Raw genomic sequence first — 17779 nt, forward strand, 5'->3', positions numbered from 1 at the left:
GCAAAAATGTTAATTTTATGCAAATAATGTGATAATATTTTCATTACTTTGGCTTATCCTAAGCAGGATCACCAGATAATTAAAACTTATTGACACGTACTTTTTAATTAGTATAGGTACGTTTGATGCCGTAGTTAATCCAAAAAAAAATATACGTAAAATTATACATAATTACATAAATTCTCAGGACTAGATCTTATATCGCAATAGAACAAGTTCTCAATATTTAAAAAAATGTTTCCAACTTTGAGTTTAATTTTTGTAGTTTTATCAAAGGAATAATATATAAAATATTTTTTTAATGAGACTAGAATCGAATAAAACACAAATCCATGGAGTAACAACTAAAAGCAATACGTGAACATTGTAAACTTTAATATCAACACGAACCGAACATTATTTCGTAAACAGGCGTGAATATAAATAGGTGTTTTGCACACGAGAAGTAGACCACGACATCCGAGCCCCGACCTACGACCCCGGCGTGAAATAATAGCTGCCGTGATAGATGATAATCTCAGGCATTATGTCACTACCGCGGGGAAAGTGGCGGAGGAAAGTGTTGCCAGCTGTCGTGAGCGACGCGTACGTCTTCCCGTAGGGGTTATGTTCAGAGGCGTGCATATCATATAGGCAATTAGGCAGTGCCTACCTCGTCATGAACCTAAATAAATATAGCACTAGTGTTAAAGTTAACGAAGTTTAATTTGGTTCCGTTATTTTTTTCCAAACTTCTATGGAACACCCACTCATAAAAGTTTTCCTTACCTACGCTCGATACAAAATACCTACTGTAAGCAATCTTAACTTATTCCAAAGCTACTCCAAAACTATGACTACTTAGATGTACAGTGCCTACCTTGCTAAAACCCCAATGCACACCCCTGGTTATGTTCTATTATTGGAAAGACAATACAATACGACGTACCGTACCGACGTATCTACTTTTCCGTAAAGGCACATAGATATTCATATATCATTTTGAGCTTTAGATAATTTATACGTCTAGATAGTCTCTTGCTGTTAGACAACCGATAAAAACAGCTACGTATCATACACGCGATTAATATCACACTTTGTGTTAGTGTGCGTGAATTGCTCAAAATAGAGGTTAGTTCTAAGGTCTATTTTTACGATAACTTTATATGATGGGTATTGAATGAAAGTCAGCTGTCAAGCTGGACTATGTTAACCTCAGGTAGCGGCTCAAGTCGGCTACGGGAGCGCGATCAGTCAGAGTAACAAAAATCTCATATTTATCCATTAACCTTGTTTCATGAAGATAACATTTTCGTCGAGTCGTCTTTTGTCATTACATCAGTAAGGAATCAACGGTGAAAGTCGGACTCACACTAACCTAAGTCAAAAAGAAAACAAATGCAAAAAAAAAGAACAAAATAAGTAAGAAGCAATTAGTCTAGCAAATAAATCGCTGATATATACGTTATACTCATAAGCAAGCTACAAGCAAACATATCTCGGCTCTGTTTACTTCGCATATGTGTAAAGGGCATTAAAAAGAATACAGATAATATGCTATTATTAGCGCAAGCAACAAACTCACACGGCGATATATTATTCTTTGAAACCATTAAGTTAAGTGCTTTCACCGTTTACAGACGTTTAGATATACGCAGTGCGTTTGAGACAAAGATTAAAATCCTTTTGATGTTATACTGTAATTGTGTGTTGACCTACGACTTCCGTGGCCACCGCACTTTGTAAAGCACTGTCACAAAAGCGTCCGTGGCGCAATAAGTAGAACCGTTGACGCTCACCACGAAGCCCCCGGTTCGATCCTCGCCCGCCAATATTTTATGTGTTTTTAGATATACTGTCATCTACGTCATATTAACAGAGCAAATTGCGGCAGTATTGTATTTTTAACCGACTTCGAAAAGGAGGCGGTTGTCAATTCGATTGGTATTTTTTTATGTATGTACAGGATTTCCGTGATTCTTAACATTTTTGTTTACATGGATGATGTTATTATAGTTTGTGTACTGCTACAAGCCAGATGTAATAGCAGATACCTACACTCGCCACGCGTGACTTTGAGCGGGATAGCTTCGTCTACAACTAAACAACCCAAGCGGGCAAGCACCAACCTAAACCCTATAAATAGGCAGCACATAGAAATAATAGTATTTTATTAATATTAAAGGTATAAGATTTTCATATGAGGTGTTTTAAATTAAATCTCTATAAAGTTATTTTATACTTTAGAGTTTTTGAAGTTTTTAAATGTAGTTTTATGTTTTATGTATATATTTGCTAAAGCCATAATAGTAACAAAGACTTCGTGTAATCTATGTTTAAACATTATCACACGTTCGTATCTCGGTACAAGGTATCGGCTATCAAATAATTATGCAGTTCGGGTAATGTTTCCTAATATCATTGGTGTGATAATTAATAGACAGAGCAAACAATTTCTAATCTATCGATCTATAATTCCCTGCAACAAATTGGATTTCATATATTTTTATACAAAATTAGACTTTTGCTTTTGATTAAACGTGATTGTGACTGATTATCGTAGCATTTTATTTGCACATTGTTAAGGATACAGAATCGGATATAAATTGCATTTCAGACCGAAATTTTATGAGTTCCCAAGGTTCGATTCGCTGGTTGACGTTAGCAAAAACATAATTCGATATTTATATTTTCATTTTGTATAACTTACGCGTGTTTTTTGTTCTGGAGTTTTATTGTAAAACGGAACACAAAAAGGCAATATTTCCATATTAGACTCATCGGACTTTCAATGGAGGCTGTCTGTAGAGCTCCGTCTAATAATCTTTATCAGGACTAGAAGCCTGACGCTGAACATTAACGAAACTCGTCGTTAACCGTCAGATTATATTCCCTCATATCAAGTGGATCTATTCTCACTGACAAAATATATTCCCATAAACCTTCAACTTGTATTAAAATAAAAATTTTAAATTCTTAGGAATATTATTCGTTTTGTTAGTATATCGAGTTTCACGATTACACAAATTTTAACTTAAATAGCGAGTATCTAATAAATTAACAGTGGGAGGCTCCTTTGCACAGGATGCCCACTAGATTATGGGTACAACAACGCCTATTTCTGCCATGATGTAGTAATGTGTAAACATTACTGTGTTTCACCCTGAAGGGCGCCGTAGCTAGAGAAATTACTGGGCAAATGAGACTTAACATCTTATGTCTCTAGGTGACGAGCGCAGTTGTAGTGCCGCTCAGAATTTTTGGGTTTTTCAAGAATCCTGAGCGCACTACATTGTAATAGGCATGGCTTATCAATTACCATCAGCTGAACGTCCTGCTCGTCTCGTCCCTTATTTTCATTAACAAAAAATCTATTCGCTTTGCTTATTTTAAAGTTAACACCAGCTGACGCTCAGGGATCAACATCATAATTTCTAGCAACACCAGAGGAATCACAAGAGCGTCGCGGAACATTCGGTTGAGTAGAATTTTCTTTTTTTTTATTAATTGAAGGTTTGTCCTCCTTGTCATATTTTATATGCCTGGAAACGATCCAAACGTAAGACAGTAACCTCCAGTATTGCATTGTGTATGTGGGAGAAAGTTCCTTTTTCCTGAAGATCTGCAAATGCAGCGACATTTATCGGGTTAAATAAAACAATGTAGGTATTGTAAAATTTAGATGTAGATACTACCTGATACATTTGATCCTTTCATCAGAAAATTTATTGAAGTAGGCGTTACTTTGCGGAAAGCCATAATCATCCAAATGTTTTAAGTTTTCTTTAGTGTTAATTCCACAAATATTTGTCTTTAAAGAATTCGACACGTGTTTCGCCTCTACACAAGGCATCCTCAGTACATGTTGACTCGCCAAACTTACCACCACACAAACCAGACTATGTCACCAGACGATGTCTCGTGCCAGAGTTAAAACATTTGGATCCTTTCATCAAGTTTTTTAATGGACCAACTTTTATGACGGCTTTAAATGCCACCAACGAATTTATGATCCTCTCGTGTTGCAATAGAATATGCGGCGGTGATCACTTACAGTGGAGGGTCAATTATCCGAACGTCGCTCAACCGAACGACCGCTTATCCGAACAGTAGTAACACACGGATCAACGCTCCGAAGATGCCGGGTACCAATTTATGCAGGATAGCGAAATTTTGACCAACCTTATGACCAATAAGGCTGACGCCACCGCTAGCACCACATCAACTACAAGTTCATATGATGAAGATGAAAACATAGTTAGTGCTTCTGAAGCGGTTACTTGATTAGATATTGTCTTGCGCTGGTTTGAAACACAGGCCGAGAGCGACCAGTATTAAATATCTGTTCCCCTAAAAGTACGTGATCTAGCCGCTCGTACGCGGGTAGGTTTGCTTCGGCAGACGAAGATTCAAGATTTTTTTAAGCGTTAATTGTAATTAGTAAAGACAAGTTTTACTACAAGATTGTCTGCACTTTTTTTTGTTTATTTCCTATTTGTCATTAAAAATGTAATATGGTTTTCATTTACAGTATGTACGTAAATATGTATGGCTGAATCAATATATATACAATAGGGAGTTCGATTATCCGAAAATACCGGTTTTCCGAACACCCACGTCCCCCAATTACTTCGGATCACGACGCTCTACTGTACTTACAATCAGGTGACCCGTACGCTCGTTTACGAAACATGATAATGAAACGATTTAAATTCTCAAATCCTCTTAAATAATGTTCACGGAGGTAAACACTTCCCAACAGTACTTATTATATTATATTCTTTGCCGACAGGTAGGTATGTCCAGTGTTGCCCTCGCGCACGCAACTGGAAATACAAGACGTGCCACCATAAATCATTTCCCTAGCACTTTTTATAGCAATTACTAATGTTATGGCAACTTGTACAGCACCAACAACCGTGACGAACGACCTCCGAGATATCGCAGCGACTTTACTTACATCAATTAATATCGCTTTATTTGCATTATCAAATAAATTAATTGATTAATGCTTCATCTAATATATAAAATTCTCGTGTGATGGTGTTAAACTTTGAACTCCTCCGAAACGGCTTGACCAATTCTCATGAAATTTTGAGTGCATATTGGGTAGGTCTTAGAATCGGACAACATCTATTTTTCATCCCCCTAAATGTTAAGGGTGGTCCACACGATTTTTTTTTTACATTTCATTGATTTTAATTTGTTTGATCATGAGTCAGCATTAAAAAATACATACAACTTCAAATTTTCACCTATCTACGATCAACAGTTACTTTTGTATTGCGATTTTAATATCGGCAGTACAACGTTTGCTGGGTCAGCTAGTAAAATATAAAAATGCAGGGACGCGCGAAAACAGTTGGCCAATTTCACATAGTTCACATGGCATTTTGATTTTCATAGGTAGACACAATTGACTTTCTAAGTAAAAACTAACGGAAATTGTAAACGTAAACTGCTTGTATATCTAATAAGATATAGGCTCCATTTTGACATTTCCTAATCATGAATGAGCATCACACAAGCATAAGCAAGTAACGAGATTATTTTTTCTTTTTGAATCCAAAGTAGAGCAGTGGATAGCCTTCATTTAAAATTAATTTTCTATGATTTAATAGTTTTCACCACTTACAAAACAGTCGCTGGTATTAAGATACCATGGTCAACAATACTATAACGATACATAATAGCTTTAAGGGTAAATGTATATACTTTTATAATAAAGTTCGTAAATCCTACTATTACACAGCTGAATATCTAAGTGATCGGACAGCCTGGGACTATATTATGATTATTTTATAGCAATAGCAATGACAGTACAATATTGTATATTTTTATAAAAAGAGTACAGAAAAAGAATGCTGGTAGAGTTACTTGCGCCGCTTCTTCTCTTTCAGAGCGCCATTTGTTTGACCAATGACATCAAATAGAATTCTATAGGAATCCATTTTGAGAAAATAAATGTCTTTTATGCTTTTACTGCTTAAAGTCTGTATTCATCCGTAGGACGAGAATAATCAATCTACCGATAACAAATGATAAAGAACAGAAACTGCTGCCACAATCAATCTGATCTAAAATATGATTTAAAATGCGCATAAACATTAAAAACGGGAAAATCTTTTATATTTATACATTCACGAGTCTGCGACAAATGGCCACTAAGTGCCCTATAATTCCAAGATCTGGCATTCTAATCAACTAACTTTATCCTAACTAGGTGTATTTTAAACATGTCTATGAATACTCATTATAGGCAATTATAACCTTTATTTGTTGTCATTGTAGGTCTACATTGCTGTGAAGGTTTTCATAAAAGTGTATCTATAATGGTTGATTAAAGGCGCCATCAATTAAAATTGTCGATCACGTTATAATTCAAGATTACAATAGGGCTGTCAACATATCGATAAAAGTACAAACTGAAATAATATCATGAGATTAATATCAATTTCTAGAGCATAGAGACAGTTTTAATTATACAAATAAAATTTGAAAAACAAAATTATATGAACGATGCGTGACTCGAACCCACGACCTCTGGCGTTCCGTACCAGTGCTCTGCCAACTGAGCTAACCGTTCGTGTGTCGGCATAATCTAATAACCTAATCTTGTATGCTTTGTTCAACTCTCAGGGTGTGTCAGTTTTAATTATAAATTAATATAATAAAATACACCATTGATATAGGAGTGACACATGCCATAATAGACCAGGGTCGATAATTTTAAAAACCAAATAATAATAATAGAAGAATGAAACAAAAATCTTTTTATTACCTACAACTTTGCGATTGAACTTTTTTCCATAGGACTTGTAGTTTCGCCGGAAATCAAGATAAACCGTTTTTTTCCCTTAAACACACCATTTTTTCACTTCCCGACCTTAGATCGCCTGTAATTTATTTTTCCTTTCACTTTTGTTATATTTTCTTCCATTTCCAATGGGTTTCATCCTACTAATATAATTTTCACTTTTTATTATACCTGAAGTGAATTTTTTGTGCGGTTTAGTATTTTAATAATCTTATCATAATTACTTACTTATATACTTACTTATATATATATAAGTAATAAATTAACTGATCACGTTATTTATATTGTACAATTTATATGCAAATTTCATGACTTATTATGGAGAAATAGTTATACAAGAAGGTCTTGAATTAAGTACAGAAAAATATGTAAATACTGAAATGGTGCATTATTGGGCCGCATTTTTAATTACTTTGCCTACTAATAGCTCCTACCACGAGCGAATGATTGTATATTATATTATATAAGTGACAAGTTTCTTGCTACTTCTTCTCACTAGCTTAGCCCTTTACGAAATAGCAGTAGATTCAATGAGAAAACATAATTTTTTATATTCATAAGTATCATTTCCGTGAACTACATGAATAAATTGATTTTGATTTGATCTGATAAGTGAATTAAACTCCAAAAATAGCAAAAACCACAAAAAGCAAGAGTTTCAAGAGGCGCGACGGTGGCAACCCTAGCTGCACATAACAATCACGACGCGAAGTGAACGGTACGGTCTATGCAAATGGCCGCTTTTGTGTCACGGCAACCCGATCACCCGAGATGTTTGCATCGCGGCTCGGTTACGTGCACAATGTTACACTCTAATATACAATGTAACCAACCTCGGTACATTTCACTTGGTGCTGTGACTTGGAAATTTAAAAACATTTAAAGCTGTCCTTGTATTTGTTTTAAAGCAATGTGCCTATGCCTCTTTTGGCAAACTTTGGTTTTACAACTGAATTAATTAACGAAGTGGTTTGTACAATAGTAAAAAATAATCCTCGTGTACTTTTCAGTTACTTCACTCGAAATTGGCCAATATGCTTACATTTCCCACTGTAATTTACGACGGGTCAAACATGAAATTGAATATAGAAGTGCATCAATCTTCCACAGTTCACAAGAACTAATAGGCTCAATTTAAAATGTAATCGCATTGCTAAACAACCTGAAGTATGGGATAGAATTAGTGTTAAATGTGTGCTAAATACATTTACCCTTATTTCACAGAATTATGTCACTAGTTACCAAAAATATCCTCTATATTACACATTTCAAGGGTTCCGGGACTTTTGAACAAGACCATGTCAAGAGCTTAACAAACAGTTGTCCAAACATTGTGGTAACAAGTCAAATATTTGCCTCGCACGGCCACGTCTCGCTATACCATATCATTAGACAGTTTTTTCTGTAAACAAACCTCGACCCATTCTTTATTTTCCCACAGCGACGAGAACTGGCGCATTCTTGCGCAATTACAGCACAAACCGAAGAATTTACAAAGAGCCCGTGTTTTAAAATGAACGCTTTCAGCTAAATGACAACGTAAATTGGCAGTGTATAAAAACTGTACCGTACATAATGCCCTAATTTGTTGTTGTACGAAGTGGTTCAATTTAAACGCTGATATAATATTTTAACTGACGAAAAAAGCGCTGCCGTTGTTGGAAATGTAATACAAAAACTTATTTTATGTATTATTTGGTTGCCGATTGTTTCGGTGCAGCTGACCGAACTAAAAAAGAAGCTTGTGTGTACTTATGTATGCACGCAAGAAGTTATACTTCTTTAGCCTAACGAAGCAAAAATCATTAAAATGATTTATTCCTCGTGCGTTCTATTCTACGTTTTTAGAAAGAACAATTTTGTAAAAATCTTGCAAAGATGGCTCTGACAATTTATTATTAAATAATGAATACGGCTGTGTGGGCTTGAACACTTTGCCTTTCCTAATAATGGACGATGTAACCAAAAAAAAATAACAAATGTCGCAAACGTCAGAAAATTTAAGGAATCAACTTCAACCTGTTACTTTTATGTAACAGTAATGCGCGCGCATCTTAAAATTTCACTCTCATAATTTTTTCATAAAGTGCCTAAAGGAGTATTACTTCAAAAAATTTGTATACAAAATATTATCCGCTCTTTATCCATATAAGTAACCAAATCTGCGAATAGTTAGCAATCCAAGTAAATAATTATTCAAGTGTTCAATCTTAAATTTTGCAGAACATGGTTGAAGAAATAAAGCAAAAGGGTTATTACACACACAATGCTTATAATTCTGTATGGTAGAAGGACAAAACATCTCAGTATGTGCAGATGTTTTAACTGTCCTACGAAGGTTGTGAAGTACGGTACATGTACGGTACGGGTTCAGTTTCCCACCTTAGAGAAAATTATGGAATAGGTGAACATAACTTGCTAGAAGCTGCTAGTAAATAGAAATCAGCCTATCCAACCAACGACCCCATCAAGACATATTGAGAAAAAGGAGGAGCCGGCGGCCCAAGCTCGCGCACAACACAAACAGGTAATTAACAAGAATGGTACGTGTGCATCGAACAGATATCACGCAACATTGGCCGCCTGGCCGCCTCAATGTCAGAGAAAGTGATAGTTATTTTCTAATCGTTTCCTACGAAGCAAGTGTAGCCTGTTTAAAGTGTAATGCTGGACGTAACTCATGCTTATGTAATGAGATGTTAATTTAAATGATAGAATAAACAACTCGGAGGACATTTCGAAGGTAAAAGTGGTTGTGTCGAGGGCTCCTAACGGCACGCAACGCCGCCTCGCGTGGCCGTTGGTTTCACTTTTCAATCAGCGCTTGATGGACAGCAGTGGTTGGACGGATTTGTATATATTTGCTTTGGACGGAAGTGTAGATCAACCGTAGATTAGATTCGTATTTAATGATAACAGGCTATTACGCGACAACAACCTCATTGGTCGAGCGGGTGATATATTTTCTTCGCTTCTAATATTAGTATTTTTTTATCATTTTCCGGGTCATAGGAATGCAGATTTATTTGTAGGTGACGTAATAATGTTTATAAATTCAAAAGATTAGACGATTTGGCCTCAAAATTGTGCACAACATGAAAATAAAAATCAATAGGCTGCAAATCACATAAATGTAAAAGAAGGTATATATTTTTTAAGTTTGAAATAGATTATGACCAATTCACACTAACAAATACTATAAAATGTTTGCGTTTTGAAAATCGTAATAAACTCCAGTTAATTTTACCAAAAATTAACTGGAGTTTATTTGAAATTGCTTATCACGAAGGTCTGTGTATGTGACGTATTTTCACTGCGCAATAAATCTCTATTGAAACTGCACAATATATCAATAATTATATCATAATTCATTAATTAAACTAGAATCATCAAAGTTATAGTACATACTTGTATCTTAGTAAGTACCACACAGCATCACACACATACATGGACACACACAAAAAGAACCCTTGACATTCACCTCTCTCGAGTGTTGTTTACAGCAGATTTCCGGTTCGCGTCGCGAAAGCGTGCGTGTGACGTCACGCCCGCGCGGCGACGATTGACAGCTGATCTCGATGAAGCATGTAAGCCATCTGTTAACTGTTATTGCGCCAACGGGCTAGGGGCTCACTATAACGTTCCGCACAATTTGAAAATTATTTCAAATTTGTATAAAATATAGAGAAGGAAATCCAACCTCAAGAACTTAAATTTGTATGAGGCAAACATGCCTAATAGTTTGGTTTTACGGGCGCAAAACTTATGTTACCCTCGTTCGCTGTTTCTTGTGACATAAGGTTGACATGACGGTCCTCACGACCTGAGTATAGATTAGTTGTCTATGCCAGATGACCGTGACAAAAAAATAACCTAAAAACAGCTCTTGCTTATCTCCCAAGCTAAGCATAGAGCTAAACACTTTATTTCACTAGATCACTTAGATTAAGTTCACTTTAATCCAAAATTTATTTGGAGGAACTTGGTAACCATGGTAGTCTCAACTGCTGCTGCCAACGATAAAGAGGTGTTCGGTAAAAGTGGGCACTGTAACCGGTTGAAGTCGACGCGGTTGCTGCGTATTGGCGAGTCACGAATACTTTCAACGCGCTGATGACTGTTAAACGCGTTTAGTAAATACATGATTTAGTCATTTTAGTGCAACGAAACGTAAACTGCTAAAAATTCTCTATTTGAACTACCCATTACCGCTGTTAGTTATTCAAATTTTACAAAGGTTAATAGAACAGTAATACGAAAAGCAGTGCTTCTACATATTTTTGGATTCGTCATGTCTGTCTGTCTGTGTGTCCGTAGGTATATCACAGCCACTTTTTTCCGAAACTATTAAAACTATGCTGTTCAGACTTGGTAAGTAGATGTATTCTGTGAACTGCATTAAGATTTTCACACAAGATTATAAAAAAAAAAAACAATAAATTTTGGGGGGCTCCCCATACTTACTGAAACTCAAAAATTTTTTTTCATCAAACCCATCCATATCTATGGACAGGTCTTCAAAAACGATATTGGTTTCTAATATAATAATTATTTCTAAAGTGAATAGTTTGCGCGAGAGACACTTCCATAGTGGTAAAATATGTAAATAACACCCCCCCCCCCCCCCCCTGTAACTTCTAAAGACAATGCTAAAACTAAAAAAGTATATGATGTACCCTGCAAACTTCCATGCAAAATTGGTTTGAACGAGATCTAATACGCAGTTTTTTTTAAATAAATACGTCATAAATCGATAACCGCAATAGATACCTACCTAAAATAATTATACCTGTTTCGTTCAATCAACTCAAATATTATTATTATTAAAGAACTTTTATATTATGCTTCTTGCTGCTACGGAACTCTTTATGGGCGAGTCCGACTCGCACTTGGCCGATTTTTTGAAAACTTAGTGGATCTATTAACACAGTAAAGTCTGTATTGGTAGAAATAGAAAGATACGGCGGTAACAAACATGTATGTATGTACCTATTGCTAAAAAAAGGTAATAATTTTAATAGTACATATTATGAAACTACATGAAATAAAATTAACTGGACATTTCCAGTACAGATATTTAAAACAACTTATAATTAAACAATGCTATGTCATTAAAAGAACCTGGCTGCTACACTCAGAATTAAGCCCAATCTTTTGAAATCTCAAACATTGGCTTAACTATAAATAAAAGAAAGAAATGGTATGTAGTAACGTATTTAAGTCATATTGTTTTTGAGGAAACACTAATCTCCTCACATGAGTGTTATATTTTTTAGGCTGTGCTTATTTCTTGCAATAGTGACTGCTGTCAAACTGTCATTATTTATAGGAGTTTTACAAACTGGCTTTAATCTGGCTTCTGCATTTGAGTACTGACGTTCTTTTCCCGGACAGGAGTTACAGTTATGTGCGGAAGAATTGCTTTAATCCGGGTAGTGAGCCAACGGTATTTCTATTTCTTAGGACACCCGTTCAGCGGCTGAATAAATTGTCTGTAACAGCTCCGATATAGGGCCACGTCTCTGATAAATATTGTAACAAAATTTTAGCATTTTTTGGAAGAGCAGATTTAAAATTGAAGACCTATAGTTCCCATGAAGTGTGCTCAGTATAAGTAGTCTGTAAGCTGGCTGTAAAATACAAATCGGAATATTAATTTTTTAATGATAATAACGGACGAGACGACCAGGACGTTCAGCTGATGGCAATTCATACGCCCTGCCCACTACAATGAAGTGTCGCTCAGGATTCTTGAAAAACCGAAAAATTTTGGTTTATTAAACTACAATTGGGCTCGTCACTTTATGACCTTTAAGATGCTAAGTCTCATTTGCCCGGTAACTTAGGTAGCTACGGCGACCTTCAGACAGAAGTACAGTAATTTTTATTTTATAGACATTATTGCTTCACGGCAGAAATAGGCGCCCTTGTGGTACCCATAATCTAGCCAGCATCCTGTGCAAAGCAGCCTCCCACTGGTAGTAAGAAGCTTGAAAACGAGAATGTTTATTTCTATTGCCACAATATGTAAACAGATAAATAATATAAAAGACATGGGATTGATTTTCAAAATAGCCGCCATCGAAATTAGAAAAAAGTTCATCCATCATTTGGAATGGTACGAAACCCACCGGCTCGCACTTGACCGGTTTTCCATATCCATGTCGATTCCCTCTGTTGATTTTCTCGATGTAAATAAACATTATACCTCGATGTAAACAAATACAGAAGTGAATAACAGATATCTCAAGAAATCGACTTACTAGAAACTTTCTGTAAACATAGAAGCAGGTTGTTACGCAACATAGACACTATCCGGGTGGTGAGGTGGTGGTGCTATGGCGCCAGCGACCCTCCGCCTCCCACCCACAGCCATGTCGCGAATTATTATCGCAACACTTAATGGGTTATTGGAATATTGGATCGAATAATTGCTCGGCCGAGATAATATCGTTTGTTGAACAATCGTTATTCGAAAACTAATTTGCATCGTTCAGGCGCATGTTATTTGGATAAATCTATTATTCGATTGGAATAGGGCTGCCTCTTTATGACTATAATTAAATTAAGTTTATAAAACTATTTCGCACATATTTTATCATGCGGTATTCACCTTAAAAGGTAATGTAGGCATTTAGTGATAAGACCTTTGTAACTTAGCATAATTATAAAAGTAATATTGAAATAACCACTGGAATCTAAATAAATAAAGGCACTACCTGATTACATCTTACATACAACATTATAATTGGAATTCAATGGTAATTTTTATAAATAAAAAATACCGGTTGAAGAAAATGATAAAGCGAAACTGTAAGCTATATATTGTTGAAAAGTCTTGTTTCAAAATCAATACCCCCGCAAATTTATTTATTTAATTTCTATTAATTAATTACCCGGACTTTGATAGAAATTGAGAATTTTTGTAGCAAAATGAATTGGTAAATATCAGGAAGCGTGCATGATGACACAGATATATGTAACTTAGAAGAGAAAGATGTATGTAAGCATGTAAGGCCCTTGACACTTGGCATTCAGTGATTTAATCGCTGCCTATTCCGGAATTAGAGTGAATATAAGCAAGTTATATGGCGGCGACTACGGACAACACGTGGATCAATACGCCCTACGAACACTGTTCCATATTTATAAGCCACACTAAAGTCTAAAGAAATATATATATTTATAATTCTACGCATTACTTACCCGGACTAACCAGTCGCACCGCATCTAAGTCATAAACCATTAGAGCGACACCCGATAAGAAAGCCAACACGAGCAATAACGAGGAAATTAAAAAACAATTACCCGCGCCCTGGAGCTGACCACAGATAACGATTTCATATACAGTACCGTTACAATGACGATATAAAACAATTGATAACTCACTAACGATAGCCGCGTAACATTCAATTGGCAACGATAAGATTACGGCAACGTAAATGTTTATAGTTAGTAGTATAACAGTTTCGCGTAGTGTTTGCACGGGAATCTATTGTGTAATCGCTTCAAACGGGATTATCGCCACCGGATTAGTGATCGCGGATCGTAAAACCTTACAATGTACGTGTCGCGTTACCACATTCCTGTCGAGAATTCAAATGAAGCGGTTTATTGCACTTAGAAGCTGTAAAGTACCTACATCATCATTGTGTGTCTTCTACCGCATTTATCACGGAGAGTGTTCCGAGGAGCTGTTTAACCTGATTCCTGTCGCAGAATTCCTTCCACCTTCGCACAACACGCCATATGTTAAGATAACATCCCCACCATCTGAATGTGTGGCGGTCCTCCACAGTGCGGTTTTGAAGGAGCTTTCATGCTCGTACTACAAAGCTGTGGAATGAGCTTCCTTGTGCGGTGTTTCCGGGACGATACGACATGGGTAACTTCAAGCGCATACACTTTCCTTAAAGGCCGGCAACGCTCTTGTGATTCCTCTGGTGTTGCAAGAGAATGTGGGCGGCGGTGATCACTTAACACCAGTTGACCCGTACGCTCGTTTGTCCTCCTATTCCATAAAAAAAGTACGGTCTGTGGATGTCTTCGTCGCGAGACTATAGCAATGAGTAGATCTTCCTTTACGCTTTTCATTTGCAATAATAATTATTTTGTGGGCGGCCTATGGACTGCTATGGCTATCATGGCGCGAAGATACTTTTTCCTGAATATTTCCAGTTCTTCCCGCTCACTCTATAAATTTGTGCAGTATCCTTTTCGACCAAACGAACCCAAGGTGTAAATATGACTTGATGGTATAGAGAATTAGATATAGAGATTATTTGTATTAAATCAAAGTAATTATGAAGAAAATATAAAAAACAACGCTATCAATGATAGCAACCAAAATAATATTACTCGTGGTTAACGATTACTTTAAGACTGTCGGCGAAACTAACAGCTCTAAATTTTGGCTAGTTTTTTACCCAACAACCATCTTTTGGAAATGAATGGACAAACAAACACGCAGACACCTATTGGTAAGTGTTCACCGCAACTCATGCTCTCTTGCATCACTAGAAGAATCACTGACGCTTATGTGGGTCTGCCCGCTATTTTTGAAGGTCCCCATGTCACATGACCGAGAAACGAGGAAAATGAACTCCACTGCAATATAAAATAAAAATCGTCCTGCAATCCACGCTCGTCGATCGATGTCAAAACAGTACACCAAAACAATTAACAACCAATTAATAACTGACGTCAATAAATAACTTTGACACGGGTCATAATTTAAAATCAATCTTAACCGTATGGGTGTTAAGGACACGTGGAGTTTCGTACATCTAACGCTAAGGTCGAACTCAAAGTCACTTCCGTGTGTAACGACTAATGAGTCAACAGCGCACCTCGTTTAGCTGTCGTGTTAAACTCCATAAAAATTATGACTTTAATATAATATGAAGCTATAATCCTGTATAATATAGTATGTATGTCTTTGTGTGTTAATGCGTGATCCAAATACTTTGAATCCCTTTCTAACGCCGGGCACTTTACGGGGGTAGTGTAAATTTTAGCTTACTTAATGTACACGTGTGCGTAAACTGATTTTCCAATATGTTATGAACCCGACACAGCTAAGACCCAAGAAGGATTTAAATTGTATCTTATTAGCGGCCATCTAAAGTAGCTATTCCTTTATAAGGTGTAAGTGTGTAAGACTTCTGTTTTTTCTGTGACTTTTGAAACGTGTGTTTACTATTGAAATTAGCATTTTTGTGTGTGAAGTTCGTATGTAAAGTGCGTTTATCTTTAGAACCGTGAAAAAATTATAGTGATTATTACATATTGTGATTAAGTGACTCACCACATTCAACGGTGTGAAAAAACGAAGCGATAAATATATTCTTTTAAATATTTAGTTGCTAGATACAATCTAAGTACACGTGGAGTCAACACACTCAGTCTTATGCAGTCCTCGCGACACCGTTATCACATTTAATATACTTAATACATAAACAGTATGTGTATTGTCTATATTATAATGCACTTCTTTCAGATTACTATTTATGGTTAACGTAGTTTCTGCAAGTGATCTCGCCTACGAGGATTTCGTTATTGATAACCTTTGTCAAGCCAAGCGTGGCTTATTAAGCGAAATAAAAAAATCTGGTGTCATCCAAGAGATCTGAAAATAGCCCATGTGCTAAATTGCTACCCAATCCCGTTCAGTTTAATTTGCGTATTTGACGCGGCGAGTGTGGACGCAGCGACCATTTCGCCCGTTTGAATCCCTTGCGCAGTCGAATGTATGCTACTGTACTGATCATTTTGAATACTTTGACCACTCAGAATCCGTACTATACTACAGAATACCTACAAGGGAATCAGCAATGAAAGACAACTAGGGGTAGAGCAGAGGCGTGCATACCATGTAGGCAAATAGGCAATGCCTACTTCGTTAAGTTTAAGGTACTTACGTACGTAGCACTGTTATTCTATAACCAAAGGTCTATTCAACACCCACTTATCAAGTTTTGTGCCTAACTTCCTATAAAACCGATGCACGCCCCTGGGGTAGAGCTGCATGTAGCCAAGCTGTACCCCGAAACAGTCTTTGCTAACTAATTAACACTTCAAAACTTTACATAGTACTGGGACTAGTATCCCAAATAAACAATATAAAGCTAAATTGACGCTTTTGGGTTACTTACCCATAATATCCTCATGATAGAGAGATAGAGACAAAAGTTCCACTTTTTTAATGTGATCACGAAAATATTCCAAAATACTTACAGTTCATGTAAAGGTGAACTCGGCTGTTTCAGGAATATGTCCTTCTTACCTGTAAATAATAAGAAATCATTAGGAATTACAAAAATACTTATAGTAGAACTTTGGGACAAACTTAAATTTAGCTGATTTTTGTATATAATAGACATATACTGGACCAAATGTGAGCCAAGCTAAATCTTGTTTAGCAATTTTTTGTAGAAGAGGGAACGATGTCTCCATTAGCAGTTAACGCTGGAGCTGGCCCACATAAGTCCCGCTACTGCGAGCTAATGATCGACCAGGGCACGGGAGCTGATTGAGCCGTGCGCTCGGTCGAGTGACCCGCGGCCCGCGAGCCAATTACAGCAACGGACGCGAATTAGCGGTCACTGGCGACTGACATACTGCTGGTAGCAGCTGACACGACGTACTTATAGTATGCGGCTTTGAATAAACACGGTTCTTCAACAGAGCGCAAGAACAGTTTTAAAACGTGATGAAATGAATATTTAAAACATGACTATGAACTTGTACCACCACGGACTTAGATATTAGACTACGGTACCGTACGTATTTAAAACCAGTTCCTTACAGGAATTATGGTTTTGGCAGGTCTGACAACGTCACTTATATCGTGATTACTATGATTCAAATGTATTTATTTCCTTGGGATCATTTTAATATGACTTTTCTTGTCGGTGTATCCATCACGATACGTCATAGGTTACGCTCCTGTGATTGAGAATATGAGCGGCGGTGATCACTTAA

The 17779-nt window shown here is 36.5% G+C and overlaps 1 protein-coding gene across 1 annotated transcript in view; it reads right to left on the reverse strand.

The window, feature by feature from the left end:
- Positions 1–17779, reverse strand: part of LOC126974945 (death-associated protein kinase related) — a 214511-nt gene that overhangs the window by 160663 nt on the left and 36069 nt on the right. The window lies entirely within an intron of this gene.

This window comes from Leptidea sinapis, chromosome 34 (assembly GCF_905404315.1).
Source record: "Leptidea sinapis chromosome 34, ilLepSina1.1, whole genome shotgun sequence".
In the NCBI taxonomy this organism is placed as follows: Eukaryota; Metazoa; Arthropoda; class Insecta; order Lepidoptera; family Pieridae; genus Leptidea; species Leptidea sinapis.